Source organism: Leptonychotes weddellii, chromosome 8, assembly GCF_054177405.1.
Source record: "Leptonychotes weddellii isolate Sample4059 chromosome 8, ASM5417740v2, whole genome shotgun sequence".
Lineage (NCBI taxonomy): Eukaryota > Metazoa > Chordata > Mammalia > Carnivora > Phocidae > Leptonychotes > Leptonychotes weddellii.
The window spans coordinates 60,996,380-61,016,988 of record NC_138376.1 but is presented as its reverse complement, the minus strand read 5'-3'; the positions used below and the strand labels follow the sequence as shown (position 1 = coordinate 61,016,988).

The following is a 20,609-nucleotide window of genomic DNA, read 5'->3' as shown; positions in this document are numbered from 1 at the left end:
GTACTATATAATTTAGTACAAATACAACATTTGTACTAAATACAATGTACTATATAAGACACACACACTATTCACCCATACATTTATTCAACTCTTAAAAGCAAGACAAGGCAAAATATGAAGAAGAGCTCAAGTGAATTTTACAGATGGCAAGTGCAATGGGATTTGAGAGGAAGTAGAAGGCAATCTGTGCTTTTCAGCTAATGTGGGGTGATTAGAGGAAATTCCCCAGGGCTCTCTCTTCTCTAATTTAATCCCTTAGCGTTAGAAAGGGCAGCAGGCTGTTTCTGATATGAGCAATGAGGGATCTTTTTACTAGCTCTGTGACCTTGAGAAAGTCACTTAACCCCTTTGAGCATCATCTTTTTCATTTTAAACCTATCAATAGTAGTTTAAGTCCCTACTTCTTTCTCGGGATTGTTGTAGAGAAGCAAAGTCATAATGGGAAACAAAGGATATCAAAATACCTTCTAAACTGGAAGACACCAAAGACATGTAGGCAATAATAAAGATTAATGGTGGAATGGTGGCCCTTGGCAGACTCAGAGCTACCAACTTCCCAGTTCTTTGGTTTTTTGATTTGTCTTGTTTTTTGTTAAAAATTTAAATAATGAATGGTAGTAATTTTAGAAGATGTAAAAGGAACAGTGACAAAGCTATGAAGAAGAAATTGTTATACACATCATAGCATGTGTACCTCTGATGATCCCATCATCCCCATTTGGGGGAGCCCCATTGGGCAATTACATTAAATTTTAGAAAGTGCTTATTTGGCTACATTTTACCCGCAAATGTAAAACGGAGATGTAAAATAAAACTGGCTGTTTCTGTTTGAGACCAGATAAAAATTCCATTCAAATGGTTCTGCTCTTGTAAGCTTTATAAATTAACTTCTACAGATTATATCCTAAGTAAATGAGGTACAAAGTCCCAACACCAGCAAAGATCCAAACCTATATACACATTTGATACAAAGCAATAAAAAGGGGAAATTGTGACCATGAGGTCCTTAAAGATCCTGCCCTGGCTGTCTTCCTCCTTCTCCTTTTACTTAGGCCAGGATCATTTCTGTCAGTCTTACTCCTTTTTTTTCAGAACTCCATTTCTCATTGTTTTCTCTTGCTCTGTTCTCTGGTCCTTTGCCTGTCCTCTTGTCCATTCCTGACCTGCTTACAGTATAGGTTAATCGTAAAGCCCTCAACATCCCCTTTGCAGAGCCCTCACTTAAGGTGTGCTTAAAGCAGGAGGGTTTTCCAGGCAGAATTCCTTCCATCTAAGAACCAGTATGCGCCACTCGGGGGGTTTAAAGGGCCAGTGCTGCATATCATCAGTGAGCTATAGAAGAAAAATCTGTGTTCTGGACACAGAAGAACACACAGAGCTCTGGTTTCTTAGGGATTTCAGAACAACAAAAAAACCTCAGAAAGAAAGGGTCATTAATAATTGCAAGGCTCCAGTTCTCTCTACTTCTAGGGGTAACCAAGCATCTATAATCAGGCTCATAACAAAGAAATTCTTGAGGAGAATCATATATCCATTTATTAATGTGTAGCCTGATAGTGATTTCTCAGTGGGCTCAGTGTGTAGAGATACATTTTAGCTTTATTTATCACTCCTTAAAATGCCTCAGAAAATTCAGATGCAGTTAGAGTCATTAGAATAAAAATCAGCCAGTGTTCAAAGCTGTAAACAACAGAGCCTATATTGACTAGTTTAAGCAGAAAAGGAATGTATTAAAATGTTGGATACCTTACCAGTCTGGAAGAGGGCCTTATCATCAGGCTTACAGGCTACATGGTCTGCAATAATTAGGCTACTGGGCTTTCTAGCGAAGGCTCTACGCCTCTTGCTTTCTGGATGAAGGAAGGAATCTTGGACTTTTTGCATTGTCAACACTGGATATGGGACTCAACTGCTAGTGCCTTCATCCTAGCTACCTTTGAAACCTGGATGCAAGGGGTGCTTGGCTGGTTCAGTCGGTAAGAGCATCTGACCCTTAACCTGGGGGTTGTGAGTTTGAGCCTCATACTGGGTGTAGAGATTCCTTAAAAAAAAAATCTACATGCCTTTTTAAAAAACTTTATTTCCATTTCTTTACTTTTTAGAAAAACTTTATAATTTGTGATAGAGATTCCTCAGAAAGGCCCTTGTACCTTTTACTTAGTTTCCCTTAATAGTACATTTTACATAACTGTAGTACAAATTCAAATCAAGGAAGTTGATATTGGTACAGTCCATAGAACTTATCTAGATTTTTCCAGTTTTACATGAACTTAATCGTGTATATGTACGTGTATGTCTGTGTGTAGAGGGCTATGCAAATATATGGATTCATGTAACCACCACCACCATCCAGATATGAAACTGGTCCATCGTCACCAAGATCTCCTTTCTGCTACCCTTTTATAGTTATACCTACTTCCTCCTGTCCCTGACCCCTGGCAATCATTAATTTATCTCCGTCTCTATACTTGAGTCATTTCAAGAATGTTATATAAATGGAAGCATATATGATCTTCTGAGATTGGCATTTTTCACTCACTATATTCCCTTCAGATCCTTTCAGGTTATTATGTGTCATCGATAGTTAGTTCCGTTTCATTGTCAAATAGTATTCCCCCAAGGTACAGATAAACCATAGCTTGTTAAACTGTTCATCTATTGAAAGACATTCTCATTGCTTCTAGTTTGGGGCTACCGTAAATAAGGTTGCTATGAATATTCTAGTGTAGATTCTCTGGTCAACTTTTAAAACAATGTCTTCCTCAGGTGAGTTGACTTGATAAGCCCAGGCCAGAGTTTGTGCTCCAGCTTCTCAATAGATCTCCTTTTATCATCATTAGCCCCTACAGGTCATTTTCAGGACAATTTCTAAAATTTACAAAGTAGACAGTAGTATATAATGAACATCCATGTCCATCACTGAGCTTCAACGGTTATCAGCCGTCTGCCATTATTTCCATCCCTACCTCTGCCTACTCTTCCTACCAACACTTGATTATTTTGAAACAAATCCCAGATAATGTCATTTTATCTGTGAATATTTTAATATGTACCTCCAAAAATTAAGAACTCTTTTAGAAAAAAAGATAAAGGAAATGCCATTATCCCAATGTCTTACTGTGGGTTCTTCCAAAAGCCGATACTGAAACAAAGGCTGGAAGGCAAAGAGTCTGTTTCAGAGGGGAGATATTAATAGGGAAGTGAGAGAGAAAAGGGAAGGTTGTAAGTTAGAGGTGGGCAGAAGGCTGCTCTGGAAAGCATGAACTCCTCAGCACTTGCAGGCACCCACATGAGCAGGCAGAGGTTTTAGCAGGCAAAAGCATGCAGGTGATGCTAGCTGAATTCTGTGTAGCATGCACCCAAGGGTAAGGGTGAGGGACTATGGGGCCTAGGAACTGACAGCATATCCTACACAGGCCTAAAAGCAATGAACAAGTGGCAGTCAGTGTCCACATTTCCCCCCGTGTCTCGTAATATTTTACAGTTTATGTGTCCAAATTATGATCCAAATAAAGTCCAAAGAGTGTAATTGATTTATGTTTTTAAGTCTCTTTCCTCCAACTGTGAACAACTATATATCCATCAAGATTACAGCATCGACATTTTTAATATACTTCCTTTATTACTTATCTACCATCCATTCACCATTTTTCCCAAATAATATTACTTCATGTATTTTGTAGTAAATTGTAGGTATCAATTGACATTTAAACCCTTCAGCATAAAAATTATTGCTTGAGTTCATATTGTTTATTGGGTTTTTTTTTTTGAGATAAATTTTACAAATGCACAAATTTTAAGTGTACATTTGCGGAATTTTGATACTGCTTACACCTGTGTAACCCACACCCCTCTCAAGGTACAGAATATTTCTACCACCTCAGAAAGTCCACTCATATTCTTTCCCAGTCAATTCCCATCCCCAACTCTTCAAAGGCAACCCACTGCTCTGAATTTTTTAACCTAATGTTGTTTACAATGTTCTCTTATTTTTCCTTCTAATGTCGGTAGGATCTATAGCTATGACTACTTAAAACATTTTTTTATTTTAAGTTTTTATTTTAATTCCAGTTAGTTAACGTACAATGTTATATCAGTTTCAGGTGTACAATAGAGTAATTCCACACTTCCATACATCACCCAGTGCTCATCACAACAACTGCACTCCTTAGTCCCCATCACCTATCTCACCCATCCCCTCACCCCTCTTCCCTCTGGTAACCATCAGTTTGTTCTCTATAGTAGAGTCTCTTTCTTGATCTCTCTCTCTCTCTCTCTTTTTTCCTTTGCTTGTTTGTTTAGTTTCTTAAACTCCACATATGAGTGAAATCATATGGTATTTGTCTTTCTCTGACTGATGTATTTCACTTAGCATTATACTCTCTAGTTCTATCCATGTCATTGCAAATGGCAAGATTTCATGCCATTTTTTATGACTGAATAATATTCCACTGTATACATTTACCACTTCTTCTTTATCCATTCATCAGACACTTGGGCTGCTTCCGTATCTTGGCTATTATAAATAATGCTGCTAGGGGTGCATGTATCCCTTTGAATTAAGGTTCTTATGTTCTTGGGGTAGATATCTAGTAGTGCAATTGCTGGATCATAAGGTAGTCCTATTTTTAACTTTATGAGAAACCTCCATACTGTTTTCCACAATGGCTGTACCAGTTTGTGTTCCCACCAACAGAGCAAGAGGGTCCCCCTTTCTCCACATCCTCACCAACACCTGTTGTTTCTTGTGTTGTTGATTTTAGATATCCTGACAGGTGTGAGGTGATATCTCCTTAGAGTTTTTTTTTTTTTAAAGATTTTATTTATTTATTTGACAGAGAGAGACACAGCGAGAGAGGGAACACAAACAGGGGGAGTGGGAGAGGGAGAAGCAGGCTCCCCACAGAGCAGGGAGCCCGATGCAGGACTCGATCCCAGGACCCTGGGATCATGACCTGAGCTGAAGGCAGTCGCTTAACCAACTGAGCCACCCAGGCGCCCCTCCTTAGAGTTTTGATTTGAATTTCCCTGGTGATAAGTGATGATGACTATCTTTTCATGTGTCTGTTAGCCATTTGTATGTCTTCTTTGGAGAAATATCTGTTTATATCTTCTGCCTATTTTTTTTATTGGATTATTTGTTTTGTGGGTCTTGAGTTATATCAGTTCTTTATATATTTTGGATGCCAACCCTTTATCAGATATGTCATTTGCAGATATCTTTTCCCAGTCAGTAGGTTGCCTTTAGTTGTTGATTGTTTCCTTCACTGTGAAGAAGCTTGCTATTTTGATGTAGTCCCAATAGTATATTTTTGCTTTTATTTCCCTTGCCTCAGGGGACATATCTAAAAGAAGTTGCTACTGGGTGCCTGGGTGGCTCAGTCGTTAAGCGTCTGCCTTCAGCTCACGTCATGATCCCAGGGTCCTGGGATCGAGTCCAACATCGGGCTCCCTGCTCGGCGGGAAGCCTGCTTCTCCCTCTCCCACTCCCCCTGCTTGTGTTCCTGCTCTCGCTATCTCTCTCTCTGTCAAATAAATAAATAAAATCTTTAAAAAAAATACAGCCAGTGTCAAAGAAGTGTGTGTCATTCTTGAGGGCCTTTGGGGCCAAAAGGAAGTGATGCAAACATAAAGCTCATGCTGCTTGCTGCACCATGAGTAATAAAGTCCTATCTCTGACCCAGGAATCTCTGGTGGTTGACCAGCATCCATGAAACTGGCAGGCTAACTTGTTAGCTTTGCAAATAGGGTACAATCTCAAACCTTCAAAATTCTTGACGGGCACCAATTTTCATTTTTTTCTTGACAACTAACTCTAGCGAGGAGTTTATGAATTTTGTTTATCTTTCCAAAGAACAACTTTCAGCTTTGTTGATCTTTCCAAAGAACAACTTCAGCTTTCTTTCCAAAGAACAACTTTCAGCTTTGTTGATCATTCCAAAGAACAACTTCAGCTTTCTTTCCAAAGAACAACTAGCTGATTTTCTCTATTTTTTTAATATTCAATTTAATTGATTTTTGCTCTTTATTTTTTCCTCCTTCTGCCCACTTCGAATTTACTTTGCTCTTTTTCTAACTTCTTAGTGTGGAAGCTTAGGTCATTGATTTTTTTTCTTAATCTCTCCTTATTTACTAATATAAGTATTTAAAGCCATAAATTTCTGTATATAAGCACTGCTTTAGCTTCATCATAAAGATGTTGATATGTTATATTTTTATTTTCATTCAGCATGAAATACCTAACTTCCTTTGTGATTCCAATCCTTTAAATTTTATCAAGACTTATTTTAAGATCTACTATATGGTCTATCTTGTTGAATGGACCATGTACACTTGAAAAGAAGGTGTATTCTCCAGTCATTGGATCTAGGGACCTATAAACATCAGTGAGGTATTTGTTAGTGTTCTCTAGAGAAACAGAGCCAATAGAACAGAAATATATATATATAATTGTATATACATACTTATTTATTATAAGAAATTGGCCCGCATGATTACTGAGGATGATAATTCCCAACATCTGCAATTGGCAAGATGGAGACCCAGGAGAGTGAATGGTGATCAATACAAACCTTGTTTTATGTATGTTTCTGTTTAACTCTTTAATGTATATTGTTGATTCATCAACATTGAACTGGTGGCCAATAACACAACTCATACTTGAACAAAGCTTATTTAACACATGCATTGTTTCCAAAAAGGATATTACAGCCTTGGGCATAGGAACACTAGACTATATTTGAGGGCCATTTCAAAGAGTGAAATCATCAAGATAAGCACACAAATGCAAAAAACGTGGCACTAAATAGACCAAGAAAAGATAGATACCTGTTTGCATGACAGCTGAAACAAGGAGGCAGAGCATTGTCTTGTATGAACTCAGCTGGGAACATGCTGGAAGTGTGTGCTGTAGGCGACTCAAGTTTTTCATTGTTCTGTTTATGTCCCTGAATGACTGAAAGCATTGTGAGTACTGACTTTGGAGTTACAAATAAATTTTAGCAAGGGGGCAAATCACAAATATGGAATCTGTGAATATAGGCATATGTTATTTTATTGTACTTTCTTTTACTGCACTTTGCAGACATTGTGTCTTTTACAAACTGAAGGTTTGTGGCAACCATGCAGGTCTATCGGCATCATTTTTTTCCCCAACAGAATTTGTTCACTTTGTGTCTCAGTGTCACATTTTGGTAATTCTTGCAATATTTCAGACTTTATTATTATTAATATGCTTGTTATGGTGATATGTAGTGATCTTTAATGTTATTCTAATAGTTGTTTTTGGACACCATGAACTATACCCATAAAAAATGGTGAAGTTAATTGGTAAATGTTGTGTGTTCTGACTGCTCCATCTGGTTATTCCCTGTAACCCTCTACTTCTTGGGCCTCCCTATTCCTAGAGACACAAATTATTGAAATTAAGCCTGTTAAGAACTCTGAAATGGCCTCTAAGTGTTTAAGTGAAAAGAAGAGTTGAATGCCTTCTCATTTTAAAACAAAGGCTAAAAATGATTAAGCTTAGTGAGAAAGGCAGAGATAGGCCAAACACTAGGTCTTTTGAACCAAAGAGTTAGCTAAGTTGTAAATTCAAAGGAAAAGTTCTTGAAGGAAATGAAAAGTGCTACTCCAGTGAACACACAAATGGTAAGAAGGTGAAACAGCCTAATTACTGGTATAGAGAAAGTCTTAGTAGTCTGGAGAGAAGATCAAACCAGCCACAACATTCCCTTCAGCCAAAACGTAATCCAGAGCAAGGCCCTAACTCTCTTCAATTCCACGAAGGCTGAGAGAGGTGAGGAAGTTACAGAAGAAAAGTTTAACGCTAGCAGAGGTTGGTTGGCTCATGAAGTTTAAGGGAAGAAGCGGTCTCTGGAACATCAACGTGAAGGTGAAGCAACAGGTGCTGATGTAGAAGCTGCAGCAAGTTATCCCAAAGATCTAGCTAAGATCATTAATGTAGGCGGCTACACTAAACAAGATTTTCAATGTAGACAAACAGCTTTCTATTGGGAGAAGTCAGTGAGTGGCTTCAAAGCTTCAGGGGGCAGGCTGACTGTCTTGTTAGGACTTAATGCAGTTGGTAACTTGAAGCTGAAGCCAGTGTTCATTCACTTAACCATACTAAAAATCCTAGGGTTCTTAAGAATAATGCTAAATCTCCTCTGCCTGCGCTCTAAAACTGGAACGATGCCTGGATGACAGCACATCTGTTTACTGCATGGTTTACTGAATATACGTTTTAAGCCCACTGTTGAGACCTAATGCTCAGAAAAATTGATTCTTTCAAAATGTTACTGCTCATTGATAATGCACCTGGTCACCCAAGAGCTTTGATGGACATGTACAATGAGATTCATGTCGTTTTCATGCCTGCTAACACAACATTTATTTTGTGGGCCATGGATCAAGGAGTCATTTTGACTTTCAAGTCTTATTATTTAAGAAATACATTTCATATGGCTATAGTTGTCATAGGTAGTGATTCCTCTTATGGATCTGGGTAAAATAAATTGAAAATCTTCTGGAAGGGATTCACCGTTCCAGATGCCATGAACATTCATGATTCATGGAAAGAGGTCAAAATAACAACATTAACAGGAGTTTAGAAGAAGTCGATCCCAACCTTCATGGATTATTTTGAGGGGTTCAAGACTTCATTGGGGAAAGTGAACACAGATGTGGTGGAAATAACAAGGCAACTAGAATTAGAAGTGGAGCCTGAAGATGGGCCTGAATTGCTACCATTTCATGATCAAACTTGATGGGCTGAGGAGTTGCTTTTTATGGATGAGCAAAGAAAGTGGTGTCTTGAGATGGAATCTACTCCTGGTGAAGATGCTGTGAAGTCTGTTCAAATGACAACAGAGGATTTAGAATAGTTTATAAACTTAGTTGATAAAGCAGTGGCAGGGTTTGAGAGGATTGACTTCAATTTTTCTACTGTGGGTAAAATGCTATCAAATAGCATTGCCTGCTACAGAGAAATCATTCATGAAAGGACGAGTCAGTTGATTTGGCAAACTTCACTGTTGACTTGTTTTAAGAAATTGCCATAGTCATTCTCACTTTCAGCAAGCACCACCCTGATCAGTCAGCAGCCATCAACACTGAAGCAAGACCATTAACCAGCAAAAAGATTGTGACTTGCTGAAAGATCAGATGATGGTTAGCATATTTTAGCAATAATGCATTTTTAATTTTTTTTTATTTTTTAAAGGAAGTTCTGTGCCCAACATGGGGCTTGAACTTATGACCATGATGATCAAGAGTTGCATGCGTTACCACCTGAGCCAGCCAGGCACCCCAATAAAGTATTTTTTAAATTAAGGTATGTACATAGTTTGTTTTTTTCAGACATAATTTCATTCTTAATAGACTGCTGTATAGTGTAAAAGCAACTTCTATATAGTCTTGGAAACCAAAAAATTTATTTGACTCACTTTATTGTGATATTTACTTTACTGCAGTAGTCTAGAATTGCAACATCTCTGAGGTGTGCATGTAATGGAGGTTGACTTTATTTCATCAAGTACTTTCCATTTCTCATATTCTTCCTTCTGCCTTGAAATTTTGAGTTTCTATCTGCAGCATTCCCCTCAGGCTGAAGAACTTTCTTTAGAAGTTCTGGTGGGGGCAGTTCTGATGGCTACTATTACTCTTAATTTTTCTTTCTCTGAGAATATCTTCATTTGCCTTCAATATTGTGGAAGATTTTCTGGGTTGACAGTTTCTTTCTTTTATTCTTTAAAGGTATTGAGCTATGGTCATCTTCACAGTTCCTGTGTGAACTTCATAGTGTTTTAAATCATTCTTCCTTTACGTAGTATTCCATTTTTCTCTAAAGGCTTTCAGATTTCTCTTTATCTTTGGTTTTCAACAATTTGATTATGATGTTTCTAGGCATAGTTATTTTTGTATTTATTCTGCCTGGGGTTTGCGGAGCTTCTTGGATTTGTAAATTTATGTCTCTTAGGATGTTGGCTTTCCTCAAATATTTGGTAATTCTTGCTTTTGTGCTCATCTGTGTACTTGAGATTCTTTTTTTGTTTTGTTTATTTTTGTGCGGTGGCTTGTTGCACACTATCTCTGGTGGGGAGGATTAACACATGTGGCCACCGCCTGCCTTTTCTTTAGATGTATGAGGAAGGGGTGGGGCATGCTGCTGAACAGGAAGAGCTAAGAGCTGGTGTTCTGGGTTTAAGAGCTTCCTGATTGTTCCAGGTTTCACCAGCCACATGGATGCTGGCCTATCAAACTGAAGGTCCTGTATATTCTTCCTATGGATAGATACCCCTGTTGCCATCATGGGTTGGGGGATGGGGAACTTCATTGGCTCACCTGCTCCTGCTGTGAGACTCTAATTACTTTGTGGTTTAGTCTGGACTCCTTCCTGCTCCTGATGGTCACCTCTAGTTGTGGAACACTTTTGGTGCTGCTATTACCTTTTGTAGCAGTTCTGTCTTGTTGTTTGGGGCTGTTAGTCCTTTCTTCTGTCCAATCCAGCTTCCTATCCATTTTTCAGGGAATTTTCATAAATTCCATCGACAGCTAACCTTCTTGTTTTCCAATGCATTTATGAATTCAATTTTTAAAAATATGTGTTTTCTGCCAGGTCTAGGGGTTTGTGGCATGAAGAGAAGGTTGTATTATGTGCCCACTCTGCCATTTTAAATCAAACTTGCTTTTCTTCTCCTTTTTTAAAAAGGAAGCTGTGGTGTCAACAGCTTGATTTAATTTTATAGTTAGGTAAAGGATGAACACAAGCAATTCCAAGAAAGGAACACTACAAATTCTTAGTCATTGTAAAGGGGAGAGAGAGTTTAGGGAGTTCACATTGTCCTGGTTATGAAATGATGCTAAGCTTGCCAAATTCATAGGTTTGCTTTCTCACAGGTTTCCTTGTTTCATGTAGGTTTTGAATTGCCTTAAAGTTATAGGTTCATTGGTGGATTCTTTCAAGCTTATACAGTTCTAAAGTTATATTCAAACACTACCATCTTGTGGGTCATTCCTTTTGTCTCCCCATCCCACCCTCAAATGCTCCCTCACACAAGTACAACCAGAAGGGTGGAGGTATGTCAACTTTTGTTAAGTGCTAAGAGGTCTCCTGAGAGCTTGACAGATATCTCATTTAAACTTCATAAAAACTTTATGCATCAACTATTATTAGTTACATGGTAGAGATGAGGAAACTGAGGCCTACACAGGTTATGTAACTTGCCTAAGGTCTCACATATGAAGAGGAGTAAAATTTTATATTCAGGCGGTATGCTTCTGGAGTCCCTGCTTTTACTGCATCCACACGTAAAATAATAAATTTAAGAATAATACAGTGTGACACAATAATATTAATAAGTTATCAAAGTTAAAGATGAGGGGATAACTGTTAGGAAGGGGCATCAGGGAAGTCTACACAGATTTTTAAGGAGGTAGCCTCCTCTACGTGAAGATTTGAAGGATAATCATTGCACAGGAAGAATGTAGCTGGGACCATATCCCCTGGATCTAATAGTAGAGAAACACCTTATTTGTCTGTTATTCTGCCTGCCCTGTACCCTGCATTCTTTGGGGGAGCTACTCATTACTCTGCTTCAAACATGACTCTCATAGAGGCTGTCAAGCTTTATAACCTTGACTCTGTGCCTAATCTGAGTCAATATGAACCCATCAGGGGCTCTGGAATTTTTGTGCTTAAGGCAGAGGGCACAGCACTGTGTTCCTAATGGAAAAGCTGAGGTGTGTGTCAGAAAGCTGCAGCGAGCCAAGTGTTTTCACATGGAAAATGGTCTGGAGCAGAAAACAGGGCCAAACCATAAGGTTCCAGTCATCTCTAGGCCAGCCGCACTGACCTTCCTACAGTAATAACTATTCTTGCAGAACCTCATTGGATTTGGGTTTTGATCCAACCATACAAGTTCTAACATTCTTACATTACCAGCTAAAGTAGGGGCAGCACTGCCTATATACAACTTGAATGACAGCACAATATATCTTGATTATGAAGAATAGCACTGTTAATTTATTTTGGAAAAATGGCATTTGGGAGTATTTTAAGCTGTGTTGCTTAAAAACATTTCTGCAGTGCTCTATTCTGGCTTCATCTCAAACTCCATTCCTGATGCCTGGACCATTCTCCTACTTCTCTCCATTTACATCACTGCAGTCTTCTAAAGCCATCTCTGGATGTATTTCTTACTTTAAGTCTACTTCAGAAATTCTAGTCAATTTTTCTTTTGTGGTAAATTTTGATTTTTTAAATCAACATTTAATTATCGCAAAGAAAAATAAATTATAAAACTCAGAGATCGAAATTAAGAATCACCCCTAATTCCACCACCCCAAGATAATCATTGGTATATATTACACTCTCTTCTTTCTTCTATGGTAAACACATACATGTTTAAAAGCCTCCCAAAATGGCTAATTATGATCTCTTCCTCCCCTAATATCATCTGCAATACATTTTTCATTTAATTGTATTTCATTTGCATTAATTCCTAATCATTTCAATAATTCTTGCAAATAACCAATATATTTGAAGGCATTCAGTTTTTTAGGGAAATTAGGAGCAATTCCACATCTTTTGGACTGGAATGTTCTTTCTTCCCTGCTTCATCTAGTTATCGCCTACTCATTCCTAGGATCATAGTTTGTGTCACTTCTTTGGGAAGTCGGATTAAATTGATAATATTCTTTGTAGTACTTGTATAGGTAGCAATCTATTCTTACGTTTGGGATTATCTGGGCTTGCCATTCTTGTTAAAATGAATGAATGACCGCTTGGAATAATTCTGCTACTATGGAAATACTTTTTTTTTTCTTTTAAGATTTTATTTGTAAGTAATCTCTACACCCAGCATGGGGCTTGAACTCACAAGCCCTGGATCAAGAGTCACACACTTTTCTGACTCACCCAGCCAGGTGCCCCTGGAAATACCTTTTGATTTATAAAAGTAAGATTTTTTATTCATGAAGTGCTAGGCACTCCATGTGCTGTATACCTGTATATAATTTTTCACAAATCTAAATGTATTTTTGCTTCTAAAATACTTTATTGCTTCTATTTTACAAACGAGGAAAGTACATCTTCAGGAAAGCTAATTAACTTGCCAAATAAAAGAGATCAATAAAAGATTTGAACTCAGGCCTATGCACTTATATACATTATTATCCTTACTTGCCATTACTGGTTTCTTTGTTCGGTAATATAAAAGTCATCATATATAGCTTATTTTCCAAATCACTTAATTTTTACATTACAAATTGGTTTTTGTTACATCAAAGTAGGCAACAGGGCACCTTGAAAAGGGGCAAAGAAACAGACCACTGTGTTGGGAAGGGCAGCAGGGGAGCTATTCTCCCTTTCCCTTTCCCTAACCAGCTGTATGGCTTTGCGCTTTTATAAGGAAGGCTACAAAGACAGTAAAGCTGAACTGGCGGCCCTTAAGAAGACAGGTATGGTGATTAACGTAACATAATAATAATAAAAAAATAAAAACTCTTTCTAATTGGGGAAAAAAAAAAAAGAAGACACGTAGTCCAACGCTTTCGTTTTATAGATGAGAGAGGCTAAGTGGCTTGTATAATTGACAACGTGGCCGAGTTACAGCCAAATCCTAACGGCTAGCGTTGTTCTGAGTCAAACTACCCCTCCTTGAACATTTACTGAATGCCTACTGTATGAGGCATTTGGTTGCAGTGATACCCATTTGGTATACTAGTATTGATTTCCTCCTCCTCTTAATACTAATAAGTCCTCTCCCCCGTCCCCGCCCTTTTTTCTTCACTCCAGCACTTTTAAAACCGGCCTTGCATGCGGAGTTAAACGGGGAAAATCGTAGTGCAAGCCCGGCGTCAGACGCTGACTGACGTGACCCTGGTGGGCAGCAGGTCCCCGTAGCAATCTAGGAAGGCAGTGACGCCTTAGGACCAAGGGAGTGACTCTCAGACAACCCGGGTGTACGAGCGGGAAGGGAAGGGCGATGCTGCCAACGGGAGAACTTTTCTGTGCAAGTTGCCTACGCATTTGGCTTCTGCTGTATGGTGACCCAAGGCATTCGGCCAGGTCTCCAGCGCTCTCTCTCTCCACCCGGGTTTATCCGGAATTCCAAGTCTGCAGCTGACGTTTCTACCTAGGCCACGGCTGACCCTGAAAGGGACATCTCCACCACCGCTGTTGGCTGAGAGACTTCAGCGGCTGCGTTTCCCCGCCCCCGGCTTGCGCCCGTGGTCAGAAGGCCGGCAGGGTCAAGTTCCCTCAAGGCTCCCGGGAAAGGCCACAGCTTAGGTGTTGCCACGCGAGGCCTCCTGGGCAGACACCAGCCAATCCTCATGAGGCATACACGAGCCCCAGCCAATCAACGCCTGTCTTATTCCTGGGTTCCGCCCGCACCGGCCTTTTCTCCCTGCCCCCCTTCCCCGTGCCTGTAGTCGCGGCTGAATCTGCAGCCGCCTCCACAGCTGACCCGGGCCTGGGGACCGGCCTCTCCCTGGCACCGTTCGGTTTCTCCAGTTGTCTTCACTGAGGATGAGTCCCTGCGCAGCTGTGTGCTCGTCTCGCGGAGTACACCGGCGCACTTTCATCTAGCGACTGGTGAGGGAGTGCTTTGCGCGGCCTCAACGTGCGGAGTGGGCTGAGGCGACGGTGTCTCTTCAGCCGGGGGAGGGGGGGCGATGAGACAGTATTCAGTTTCTGGAGGGTGCGGGTGACCGGGACGCCAGTGGCGCGGATGGACCGCGGGGAGGGAACCCAGTGGCTCCGAGGCTGGCGCGCTTCGAGCGAGACGGCGCGTAGCGGGCCGACTGGCCGGGGTCCCAGCGTCCGCCGTCCTGCTGCCTCGCTCAGCTTATGAATGGTCTGTTCGGCGACGCGCTACGTTGCTGTCCTGCCCGACACGCCCTCCAGCGTTGTTGCCTTGCTAGTTTCAGTAGTTGTAGGTGTCACTTCACTTCGAGCTTTGAATTTGAAGCTGTTCGTTATCCCTTCGTTGGGGTCACATAGTTTTACTCCACTATGGGGATACTAACTCTGAAATTCTGTGTGAATTGACCAGTGTGTGAAAAGGGACCGGTTCTTTTTGGGGGTGGGGGGAACAGGATAGAGGCTTTTTATTATTGTATCACGTTGTCTGGTTTTAAAAAGTTTTAGTTCGGGGCACCTGGGTGGCTCAGTCGTTAAGCGTCTGACTTTGGCTCAGGTCATGATCCCGGGGTCCTGGGATCCAGCCCCGCATCGGGCTCCCTGCTCGGCGGGAAGCCTGCTTCTCTCTCTCCCACTCCCCCTGCTTGTGTTCTCTCTCTCACTGTGTCTCTCTGTCAAATAAATAAATAAAATATTTAAAAAAAAAAAAGTTTTAGTTCAACAGCAAAATAGCTAAGCCCGCACATCCTTGACTACTGTTCTCCAACATAGTTAATAAAACTTCCAAGATATCAGGAAGCAGAAATTGATGTAGCACTCCCCTCGCCCCCCTTCCCCCCATGCTTCGAAGTAGGGCGTTTGAAATTGGAAATGTATTAGAATTACTGAAAGAATGTGACTTTTATGAGTGGTAGTGTTTCTCCACCCATAATGTACCAATTCACATCCTTGCATAGCAACTTCTTGATCTTCTCTTTTTTTCTTTTTTGAATTCCCTGATTTTTATTGGTTTTAGAAACAGATTAGATGAGGGCAGAAAGGTCTGCTTTCCAAAAAGAATTTGTTACAGATATTTGCAGAAACTTTAGTCAAAGCAGAGTTTACCTCAAGAAATTTTAAAAAATGGCTGTTCCATTATTTAAATTAAAAAAAAAAAAACTTGTATTGAGGGTTCTTAGGATGCTAAATTCTGTGAAGGAACTTATTACATTCTTTTACTTTCATTATGCTTTAGGACAACAATATAAAGTTCAGTAGACCATAAATGAACTTACCTATCACATAAAGGAGCTCAGTATTACTTGGTTTATTATTATAAATGATATCAAAGTCAGTTTACCATTATTAATAGGTCAGTAATTTTTTGCTACATGTAGAAATGTGCTTGCCCCCTAAAATTTGCGGAATTTTTCTATTGTGAAACTGGGTATTGCACCGATAAAGTATTGAAGTTTCTATCTTTTGTACCAAGAGAGTATTTGAGATAATGTTTGACTAAAATACAATATTGATAAAGCAAAATTACTAATTTCCTAAAGAAGTAAGTGCATGTGTTTTAAAATTGTTATGTGAACTATTTTCAGGGTTTACAGAAGGAATTAAAAATTTTTTAAACTCAATTATGAGTTATAATTTGTAGCTTTGTGACAGTTAATATAGATACAAGTTTAAAAGGAAGGTATTTTGGTATTATTGCTTATACAAATAAATCTACTTATGGAATATATATTATTTTGTGAGAAATATGAAGAAATATGACATCCCTGTTCCCCCCCGCCCCGAGAACTTAAAATCTTTGTGTAGGCAAGGTACATACTAACGGGGCAAGTTATTATCATCAACTTTGCAGATGGTGAAATAGGATTAGGGAGATACTTGGCCAAGGTTTTAGGTAGTAGGAACCCAATTCTTATGACTACAAATAAGGGTAATTTTTTTGTACTACACTATTCTACTTCTCATTTTGAGAGAGCAATTTGGGTAGAATAGAATAGATAGAATCTAGAGTACACTTTTCTGTATTTTTAATTTTGGATAGGCTGCTTAAACTTTCAAGTAAATTTCCTCATTGTAAAATGAAGGTACTCATATATAAAGGGGCAATATGAGGCTGAAATTTGTTAGTTGTCCATATCAAAACTTAAATAATTTTTTTTAAAAGATTTTATTTATTTATTACAGGGAGAGAGAGAGAGCATGAGAGGGGAGAGGGTCAGAGGGAGAAGCAGACTCCCTGCTCTGTGGGACTCCATCCCAGGACCCTGGGATCATGACCTGAGCCAAAGGCAGATGCTTAACCGACTGAGCCACCCAGGCGCCCTATTTTTTTCTTTTAAAGAATTTTCATATCAAAATTTAAAAGATGATGGATACTCTATAACTAACTCATGGACACACTGGCAGTCTTGTAAGGGTTTGGGTGAAAAGCATTCTAAACAGAAAGGACTCTAATAAAGTTATGCCTTTTTCTGACCTGTGTACTAATATACTCCTTTCTCTGTCTCTCTTTTTTTTTAAACATTTGTTGGGTGCTTACATACGAATGAACTGTCTCATTTATTTTCAGAACAACTCAGGATATAAATAGTTGTTTCCACTTTTTCTAAGTGAGAGAATTGAAGCTTAGGAAATTGTGATGTGCCTAGGATCATTTAGTTAGTGGTGTACCTGGGTTCCTACCTCCGGTGTTCTGAATTTAAGAGTCTGAATTTTACATGCCACATGGTCTCCAGGCTTAATTGATATCCTCTTCCTGAAGTCACAGGCTAACCTTAACACATGAAATGTAGATGTTAGGCTTGGATTTGTCAGAGAATGGCACCATCAGATTTGTGTTTTAGGAAGATACCTAAACTCCTACCAAGGGTAAGTGGAACAATTATGAGTCGATGTTGAGGGCTCAACCTCTACTGGCTAACGCCTTTGTGGTGGGCCAGTGCCCAAGGTTGAACAATTGCCTATACTGCTACCGGTCAGTTGCCCATCAGCATTTCATATTCATCACATATAAAACAACTTTTCACCTTTAATTTTTATTTGTTGCTTTTTTAAAAGTTTGTTTTGTTTTTCTAATTTCCCAAGTATTTACCCCCTACTCTACCTATAATCAGGCTAGAAATTTGAGAGTTATCACCACATCTTGTCAATTCAAGAGCTTAAATATCTAAATGTGTCTCTGAATTGCTCACTTTCTTTATCCCTAAAGAAAGGCACAGAAAGCTGTTCATCATCTGGCCCATCCTTGTGTATATATTAGGCCTCGCTGTTTTCTTTCTTCTGAATTGGAATTTTCAGAATAGACTAAAATGATTCTGATGCTTTTATTTATATTTATTGTTCGCTCTGCCTTGAATGCCCACCCACCCTGAATTTATCAGGCAAACATGTCCTCATCGTAATGTGGGAAATCTTCCGTATCTCTCTCTTGTCAACTCCCTATTCCTATGAGTCACTTGTTTTATCTTTACCATAGGTTTATAATCATGTTTTTATTACTTGCTTAAATAAAATCAGTCTCCTCTATCAAACTGTGACCCTTTGACGGTAGAGACCATAATAGATAATAAATATTGTTCATTGAATACAGATGTTAAAAGAGCTATAGTTTCACTTCAGTATTATCCATGAATCTGTATTTTTATTATGTTATCTAAAATATTTATACCATATTTATTTTGTATTCCCAGTACCTTGTGACCTACTGAGGATGCACTGGAGAAGCGGTGTAGTATAGTAGAAATAGCTTGGACTTTGCTATTAAACAGATCTGTGCTTGAATTCTAACTCCTCTTTTATTGGTGCTATGATTACTTAACCTCTCTGATGTAAAATTTCCAGTATGTATTAGGTGCTTAATAAATATTTCCTTTGCTTTCTTTGCTTTCGGTGAGCATTTATTGAATGCATAAATAACATTTACACTGGTAATTGGAAATATGGGCCTGGAATTTAGGAAAGATGTGAGGGTAGAAGACGTATTTGGGGATTATGAGCATGTAGGTTACAGTTAAAAGCTAGAAAGAGATTGAAATTATCCAGGGAGAATATGAAGTGGAGAGGAAGAGAAGACTGAAGATGGAACATTGAGAGAACCCCAAAATTTGAAGGTAAGGGGAAGAGATAATGGCTTTGGAAGAAGGGGTGAGAGAGAGCCCATGCTTAAATGCTTCAGTAGTTCCCTATGCTTTCAGTATCCCTTCATAGATACCGTAGGAGAATGCGGTGTTAATGACTAAAAGCAGGGAAGTTAAGTAAGAACTGGAAGTATCTAAAAGTATTTGTAGGTTTGGAGGTCATTTTGGTAACCATAGTATGTATGGTTTAATTGGAGAAATATGCATGGAAACCAGGTAGCAGAGACAATGAAACTCAAACATGAATTTTGAGATTAAATTTGTTACCCTTTTGTTACTGAAGAAATAATAGTAATAAAAGCTACTGTTTGTTGAATGCCTGTTTTGTGCCAGGTACCAGGCTAAGCAATTTCATTTATCATTACAGTAACCCTGTGAAGTTGGTGACATTGTATCCGTTTTCAGATGAAGAAAAGAGAGATTATGTAATTTTTAAAGTTATGTAACTAGTAACAGCCGGCATTGCTATATTTGAATCCAAATATGTAAGACTCTAAGAAACACCAGCTCTTAGTCACTTCCATATTTATGTTCATAGTATTCTGTATGTTTCTCATATATTATAGTATGCTACCATTTTTACATTCATATTACCCTTTTTTTTCCATTTTAATTGTTTATGTATAGTAACAATTAGGGAATTTTCTTTGGTTATACCTTAATTCTTTCATGTAGTGTTTGAGTTATTTGCCAGTAAGTAGTTCTTTTCAGGTATTATGAATACACTGAAAATACAAAAGTGGAAAAATTTTAGAGCCTCAAAAGAATGAAATTAACTACAATTGACTATTTTGCCATGTATCTTGTTTTCCAGTTTTCACATTTTAAATTACTTGAGGCTTTGATACCTTTTTCTTTATGTCAGCTAACTAAGAAACACTTTGTTTTTTATACCAATCAACAGTTTAAGGTGGGGATGAATGTTATAAGGGTTATATCAAATTATAAAACATACAGACTAGTAGATACAACTGGAGCTAGAAAGGATTGGGAATCCTCTAATTCTGTGCTGTCACCTCTAGATGGGGAAGTCAGAATAGTGAAGAACTAGTTAGATTTAGGACTTCTGACTCAGTGTGGTTTGAAATGGGAGTTGAAAGTGCAGATTTGCAATGTTTCATATCTATCTATGGTGCACAGAAGTTTCCCCTACACATATAGTGAACTCATATATGTCCCTCTAAGTAGCCGCCTCATAACTTTTTCTTTGTCATTCAAAGTATATATTTAAAACTAGAAATGAAAAAAGTATTTTAGGGAATTTAAGTTTTATTTTTTAAAATTTATTCAATTTATTTAAAACAAACAAACCAGTTCATCCATTTCTTCCCTCCCACCCCCAGTCTGATATAAGAGAGTCATATGCTGTTGGCTTTCCTCTGACTTACTTCACTTGGCATAATGCCCTTGAGGTTCATCCATGTTGTTGCAAATGGCAAGAGTTCATCCTTTTTAATGGCTGAATAATATTCCATTGTGTGTGTGTGTGTGTGTGTGTGTGTCTGTGTGTGTCTGTGTCTGTATAATATATGTATATATAACTTTTTTATCCATGTATCCATTGATGGACACTTAGGTTGTTTCCATAACTTGGCTGTTATAAATAATGCTGCTGTGAACATGGGGGTGCATATATCTTTTCGAGTTAGTGTTTTGTTTTATTTGGATAAATACCTGGAAGTGGACTTGCTGGATCATATGGTAGTTCTATTTTTAATTTTTTGGGGGAACCCCCATACTACTTTCCATAGTGGTTATATCAATTTACATTCCCACCAGTAATGTACAGGGGTTCCTTTTTCTCCACATCCTTGCCAACAGTAATT

The 20,609-nt window shown here is 38.7% G+C and overlaps 1 protein-coding gene across 4 annotated transcripts in view; it reads left to right on the top strand.

Annotated features, from left to right (window-relative positions):
* The window catches only part of IBTK (inhibitor of Bruton tyrosine kinase), a 208,417-nt gene that overhangs the window by 93,160 nt on the left and 94,648 nt on the right, over nt 1-20,609 (top strand). For 2 of the 4 annotated variants that reach the window (XM_081828588.1, XM_081828586.1), the window contains exon 1: nt 14,408-14,602. The exons of 1 other annotated variant lie outside the window; for it this stretch is intronic. The gene's annotated coding sequence lies outside the window, so the exon portion shown is untranslated. Of the gene's footprint in view, nt 1-14,407; nt 14,603-18,336; nt 18,757-20,609 lie in introns of those variants that run through there. One more of the 4 variants, XM_081828587.1, reaches the window with a different exon arrangement.